Source organism: Phasianus colchicus, chromosome 8 (genome assembly GCF_987193195.1).
Source record: "Phasianus colchicus chromosome 8, bPhaCol1.hap1.1, whole genome shotgun sequence".
NCBI lineage: Eukaryota > Metazoa > Chordata > Aves > Galliformes > Phasianidae > Phasianus > Phasianus colchicus.
In genome coordinates, this window is record NC_143443.1 from 18,288,883 (window position 1) to 18,296,815 (window position 7,933).

Genomic DNA, 7,933 nt, shown 5'->3' on the forward strand with positions numbered 1-7,933 from the left:
CCCATACTGACATGAGCAGGAACGTGGCTCCCTCTAGTGAAGACAGGAAGCGTCAAGTCTGGAATTAAGTACTGTTTATCACTAACGGACTTGCTGCTGGGTAGACGCTTCGTCCCACCAAACTCTGCTTAAAAGATACCCCAGGTAACAAAACAAACTTCAGAGTAAATCCAGAAAATGAATCTAAGTTTCAAAGGGCTGACTATCTGTGCCACATGTAAGTTCTATCTTTGATTATGCACTGGGCATCATGCTCTCACAAATAGCCAGAACACAAGTGGTATTTTTATCATCGTTCCTTCATTTCGCAGGGACATAAAGGATGCACAGAATGTAGCTGTGCACAAAAGCAGTAGAAAGTAGTATATGCTATTCACTGTAGTGAACAGCTCTAGCAACTGTACCCTGTTCCCACTGAAGGCAAAAGCACAAGGCTGGATGTAATTATGTCTGCATGGATGTTGAAAGGCATTTCATTTGTTGCTTTGAGGCTTTCATGCAACCGAGGGGAAAATCTGTCTCTTTAGTCCCAGAAAAAGGTAACAGGACAAAAACAAACAAACAAAACCTTACATATATTTTACCCATCCGTAAATGTGATCTTGGTTAGCTATTTAAGAAGGATCAACCAATTTTGTGTTCATTGTACTACAGCAATGCTTTTGAGTATGCTCTTTAAAAAGCCTTGTTACTGGATTACAAGGGTAATTCAGGAGAAACACGCTTAAGTAACAAATCATCAGTTCATGGAATTTTAAGACTTTATCATAACATTTATTTTTTATGAGAAGGCTTTTAATAATCCTGCACCTGTGATGTGCTTCAAAACAATTGTAAGATTTTCAGAGCAGGAAAACAACTTGTTACTGTTACATAAGCAGCACATTTTGAGAAACCTAGTAATAACAAATAAAATTCTATGGCCTATGTTACTTTGTCTCTGCTTTTATAAAATGGCATTATATTAATCACAGTATTAAGTACATAAGATTTAGTTCTCAAATAGCATTCAAGAAGAGAAAACAGAAGTTGCAACACATGATAAGTGTCGCTGATATGTGAAGGATTAAAACCTTGATGCATTATTCCCAGGGACAGACAGTAGTATAGCACAGCCAACTAAGGAGGAGAGGACAGGTATCAAAAATTCACTATGGGACACCTGAATATTCTGATGCCAGGATGCAGCTCACCTTTACAGACTTGGCAGATTGCAGGAGACTGGCCCTACACAACATAATGTCCCTAACTGTAGTCACAAACACAACCAGAAGAAACCAAGACTGCCAAGAGCCTTCAGTAAATTATCACATCCTGAGGACCCAAGAAGCTCTTGATTCTTTTACACTGACCTGTGCATCTCCTTGCATTTCCACCTGACATTTCTTTCATAGGCAGTTCTCTTCAGAATTTCTAATGGCCAGACTTCCAGGGCATATTGAACATTAATATCAGCATTGTTGCTTATTACCACTGCATATTATCCACATAGCTTTTATAACTTTCCCTCGCTATCTCAGTTTGCTTAACAAAGCCATTTCTTTGAACTCAGGAAGTCATAAGCAGAATACAGCTGAGATTTATACTTCTGTACAATACCTTTTCCTGCCAGACAATGCTAATTAGGCCTTAGTCTGAATTTCCAATCTTATCCTATTCTTATCTTTCCAATAACCGCTCAATAAACTTGAAGTCCAGTAGCAGCATAGAGACTGTATGATAGAAACCCACGGTGAAACTGAATGCTGGTGGGTTGTTGATTGTTGTTTTTCAGAAATTAAAAGCTTTAAAAATATATATTTAGTCATGGTGCACAGAAAATACAACACTGCATAGTTTTGTTTTTTTTAATCAACTGGCAAAATATGGTGGGTTATGCTGGACACAGTGACATCAACATAATAATATGTTTTTACTGTAGGATAACACAGATGCAAGTACAGCTTAATTTTACTAGACTCGAGATATCTCTGATAGTAGAAAGATAGCTTTTGTCAGTTGCAAGCTATGATAACATGCAGAACATGAAACTTGCACTTTAACCCATAAACATGAAGCTTTGTATTGTCCCTAAGGCTCCAGCTAGAAATCTCTGCTCTCTGAATGCAATAATTGTAGCTCATGAATTATTGTGCCCTCTACTCAGACTGTAGGAATACAAAACCTCCCTGTCAACAGCTAGTGGGCAAACACTGCTTCATCATTCATATATATTGCCTTGATTACATTTTATTCCAGCATGACTGCAAGCAGAATGCACTTATCCCATGCTATGCCCTTGGTGAGATAACTGCCACTGCTTGATAGGTTACTTAATGACTATAAATAATTCCATGTACTAAGTATTTATTTCATTTAAAGGCAGACAGTAGAAGAGGTACTGATATCCTAAAGACCAATTTCTGAAAAATAGAGAGAGAGCTGAAAAATACCAGAAAGTTCTGGTATCCTCTGCATTTCTGTTAAACTCACAGCAAATACTTTCAAATGGGGAACTTTGTTAAAAACAACAGCAAAGGCATCGACTGGTTGAGGAGCACAATGTGCATGTGCCCTCTGCCCTGTGATTTTGGGAAGACTGATGGATCCAAAGACAACAGAAGTTGGCTGACACTTTTAAAGCTGACAAGGTCATCCAACTACACCATTTCCTCATGCATTCAGCATGAATCTAATTCCATCCATCAGAACTACAGCTAAATTGTTGCAGATTGTGAAGAGTCCTTTCACAACAACCCACAATTCCACCAGCATGTCAGAAGTCCCACACAGCACAGTGCACACAGGCATGCACAACTTCACACCAAGCGAGCTCATCATTACCAGTAGACCAGTTGGGATTATTAATCCTGCTGGCCTCTAGTACAGTTGCTTTCCCTCAGGAATACTCTGTGAAATACAGATTTTAACAGGATGAATTTATTCCACATGCATTGCAAAAGCAGGTTTCACAGCAGTGCAGTTGCATTCTCTGAGTTGCTTACATTTAGGCAAAGATGTACTGCTAAGGAGCACCTTACATTGTTGGGAAGGAAAAAGGGGCCCATCTGGCTGAAACAAGGGGAAATACTCTATCTGCACTCAGAGTAACAGGCAACGTATTTTCTAACAACATATCTTGATCCAGCTCAATTCTCTGTACTGCAAAATCAATGTTTTATGGTCCAAAAATGCAAATGCTAAGCTGTAAGTGATAACAATAGGCAGCTTTATGGTTGAAACTATTTCCACCAATCAGTTTTCCACAAACCACAAATAGTTCAAACAACAACATGCAGAGCATTCCTGGATTCATATATATAATTACCATACCATTTCCCAGGATCAGGGGTACTGTATATTATATATATTTTAAAATAATCCATAAAAGCATCCACATCCAAGATAGTAGAGCACACATGAAAGCAGAATTGTGACTGGTCTGTAGTTGAATGCTATGATTTTGTGCAGCACGACACAGAAAATATGCTTCTTCTAAGTACAGTAAGAAGAAACATGTCTTTACTTCAACTAGCTTGCCCATGGCAGGGAAGGTGGAAGTAGGTGGCCTTTAAGGTCCCTTTCAACCCAACCATGCCATGATTCCTTCTTAACATCATTTTTTAGAAATAGGATTCTAATGAAAGATGTGGCATTGGGTGTCTGTGTGTACAGAGAATATGTGAGTATAAAGAACAGATGTAAGCCTCCTGCATCTAGGAGATTGCATAAAGTATTTATTAGTTTTTTAAACCTGGAAACAGATTAATTGATGCTGTTGCTATGACTCAACCAACAGCTGGGCTGGCTACACTCACTTCTGTCTGAGAGGTCTGTTATAGTTAGAGAACAAAAATAAGCAGTGTGATGTTTATCCTGAGTGTGTTTATCAGTAGCAATGCTATATTTTATACTTAGAATGTGTTTAATATTTCATTTTACAGCTAAACATAAATTTATTAGAGGTATAGGGCCAATAAGTAGTAACAACACCAAGGAATATCTACTCTTTATCAAATTTCTTTTTCAATAATAGTTATATCTATTGAAGAAGACATTGGCAAATGTTTTAATAGATGTTTACAAATCACAACAGACTTCATGTGCAGCAGAGAAATGACACAACTCAGAGCTCTAAGATTAGGCACCCAAAGCCCAGAAGGAGATCCTTGATAGTTCCTAAAACTGTTTTGAAATCTAACAGCAAATGCAAGGTGACAGCTAAGCAGGTGTGGAACTCAGCCCTGCACTTACCAGCCAGCCAGCTGCATGAGTCTGGAAACTGCAGCCATGTGTCTTCAGGAGTAAAAGCATTGAAAAGAAGATGGGGCTGCACAAGGTGACCCAAATACAAGCAGGCAAACAATTAGGACATTCATCATTCCTGGAGAATCATTTGATTTTGTAATTAACTCAGCTTGAATGAGTTCACTTCTTGCAGCCCCTGAGGAGTACATACTTGTGCAGAACTTGCTGGATATACTTTCAAGCAATTTCAGTTCTTCTTGGTTAACTGTTAGCTCACTACTCAAGTGCACTGAAGGAGACACACGTGATTCTGCATACCCATACAGGAAAAGCACCCAAGAGGTAGAGTCAGATGAAGACTGACTTTAATTACTATCAGGTAATAGCCATTCCTGCTTTCAGTGAGACAGCGTAAGTCAGTATGCAATTATACACTATACTGGGTTCTTGAATTGTGCCAGTGTCTTTCCAGCTCTCTCTATCCACTTGTTCATTACTCCATGAGACATGGCAGTGCATCCCAGGAGAGCTGACAAATGGAAAGCTGAACTGATAAGCATTTAAAAATAAGAAAAGCCCACAAACTTTCAAAAAAAAAAAAAAAGAAGTTATTTTAAACCTTGTCCTGTCACTGATCCAGTTAATGTTGTATCACTGCAGCTAAAGAGACAGTGATGTTTCAGCATGGGAACAAGCAGGGGGTTGAGAACATTAGGGCCTGGGATTCCTTAAGCCAACTGTACCACTGAAGTCAGCCTTGTGCCCCACTAAGCCATTGGTCAGGGCATTTGTTCCTCACCCACTGAGGAACAATATGAAGTTCCTGGGCCTCATCTTCCAGGCTACTTAGCAGCCACCAGCAGCAGCTGTGATGCCGGGTACTTTCACAGCAGAACACCACCACAACCTTAATGAGATATCCATTCAGCTGCTCAGTGCATCCCAAACCTTCAGGGAATGGAGTAGATGCATCAGACCAGCAAAATGTCAGCTTATCTTTTTTCCTCCTAGGGTCTTTCTTTTCTTTTCTTTTCTTTTTTTTTTAAAGCTTTTTGTTATTTCTTTTCCCCCTGAAGCTGCCCTGATTAGATAGCACTAATATCATTAAGCTAAATTGGTTCCTTGGGAGATGTCCCAATTAAATGGCTATCCTAATTAAGCACATCCTGATTAAGCAGAAGAACCTATAATTATAATAATAGCATGTAATAAAAACTGACCCATAGCTTTGTTCAGACAGAAAGCATTTTGCAAGCTTTCTTTACAAGGAACCACTTTATCCAGGATTGATACACAGCCAGCTACTGGGTGAAATGCTACCTCTGTTTAACAACAGTCGGTACAACTGAACAGTCTTTCAGGGCAGGAAATGAAGAATACTGCACCATATTGACAACACGGACAATATAATGATAAAGCAGAAGGCACTTAGGCTGCAAATGGGGCTGAGCATCTTTTTTACTCTCAGCAAATACATCCCAATCCTATGTTAGCACTGTTAGCACCATGGACTTTCTTCAACTTGAGAAGAGTGTAACACAAGCAGGTGGGTACAGTACAGCCTTGTGTAAGTTCTAATGCAGAAAAACAATCAAGTCCATTTTTTTTTCCCAACGAGTGGCAAATCCAAGCTCTGTAGCTACTGCAAATGCATGGCATATTTTCTGAGTACAACTGTGCCAAGGGGAATTCCTACTGTGTATTTTGGAAGCCATTTGTTTTCCAGCTTGCATAGCTGTATTCTGTTGTCTCAGTTCCTCTAAGGACAGCTTCATTTTTCATTTTGTCCTATACAACACTGCAGAGATGTTAAGTGACCCTTACTAAGCAATGAGAGCTGGACAAACAAATCTGAACAAACATGTAGTTATTAAAATTTTTTCTTTGGCCTCAGTGAAACAAGGAGTCAGCTGGGAACCTCAAAGGCTCAGAATTGTTAGCTGACTTAAGACTGACTTAACATGTATGTAGACAGCTGTCAACAGGCAAATTATCAGTAAGCAGGAAAACTAGAAAAAAAAAACACAACAAATCTTTATTCCAGGGAATTTTTCCACTCTATCCCTCCCCTGATTGTCCTGCCATCATCACATATGATGTGATGATACTGCAATGCCAGTGCTCAAGAGATACTGCAATATCCCTTTATACAACACTAGCTCCAGTGCTTCAGCTAGAGCTGAAGCTTTAATTGGGTAGGCATGGGGGCTTAGAGCCCCTCTGTGGGTTTACACAACACAGAAAAGTGTTAGAGTTGCACCACAACTCCATGTTGGAGACCTGAAGCCACCTTTTCAGGGATCAGTACAAGATTTTACAGTGTATTTCCCAGAGAATTGTTCCCCAGTCCCTTGTTTGTGCTGTACCAAGCTTGCTGCTGCCCTCCCACATAGAACTGCTCCACCCATAGCATACGCAGAGTGTTCCTGAAGTAGTTTATACTAACTCTTGACCCATCCACCCCATTTTAATATTCTCAGGAACACCAGCCATTTGGTTGGATTGCCATTACCCAAAACAGGCTTGGAAGGCAAAAATCCCAATGAGCTTTCTCAGTATGAAGGCTTTTTCACAAATCAGATAAAAACAATGAAGTCCTGAATCTGTTTAGCATCCTGGAGTAAAATCAGCAGCAGTATTTGTCCCACAAGCATATAAATAAGTTGTACTCCATTTTGTTACCTCATGCAAGTGCAGAAAGAAATCCTGGAGGTTGATGGTTGGACTTGATGATTTTACTGGTTTTTCCAACCTTAAAGATTCTATGACTATTATCTAGTATGGAAAACACAGAGAATAAAGAAATTCACTCAATTTCTGATCCAAAAATTAAGTTAACCACTTTGTTTCTCATTAGGAATAAGTGTGGCACAGATTTGCAAAGGATGAGATGACTAAATTTGATAACCAGAAATTACTGCCAGAAAGGTGGTATGAAAACTCAGACAAAAACCAACCCAGTGCTGCTCAAAAGAGGAAAATCCAATCATCCACACCTCCCAGCAATGAAAGAGCTGCATACTAAATACATTTAATTCCTTTCCAAAATAGAGACACAAACAACTCAAATATTTGTGAGTTTAGCTTCAGTGTTATACAGGATTTCTAAGCATGAGCAGAAGAAAAGTAAAATTTGAGTCCTGGAGGTAAAGAGACAACGCAAATTCACCATAGGGAGCATGTGCCAGATTAGCTGGCACCTCTTACTGGTGATCTCACTAACTTCATTTGGGCATGGCAGCGTAGCAAATTCAGAATCTCTGCTGTTAAATGAAGCATTACAAAGGGTTTCAGAGGAGATGCAGCTAACAAAAAAAATGGAGAAAAATTAAGATTATTCTCCAAAACTTTTTTTTTTTAATTAAAAAAAAAAAAAAAAAAAAAAAAGCATACTGCACAACCAGTAGAGACAGTGGATTTTGTAGAAACAAAACACATTCCACCAACGGAACAACCTTTCTTAAAGTTTTCTATTGTGGCCTGGAGAAGTGCAAGCTCTAAATTTGGAGGTATCAGCAACATTGAAAAAGAATGGGACAATACTGAGAAAGGGCATAACTACTACACCATGAAACTTAGAAGAAAATGCAAGGCTGTAAACAAAGAGCCTGATATTGTTTTTAAATAAGCTGCATGAAAGAGAGCAGAAGGCTCAGAAGCCTGATATTGCCAAGGGTAAGGGAAAATGTTGTCATCTCAGAACGAT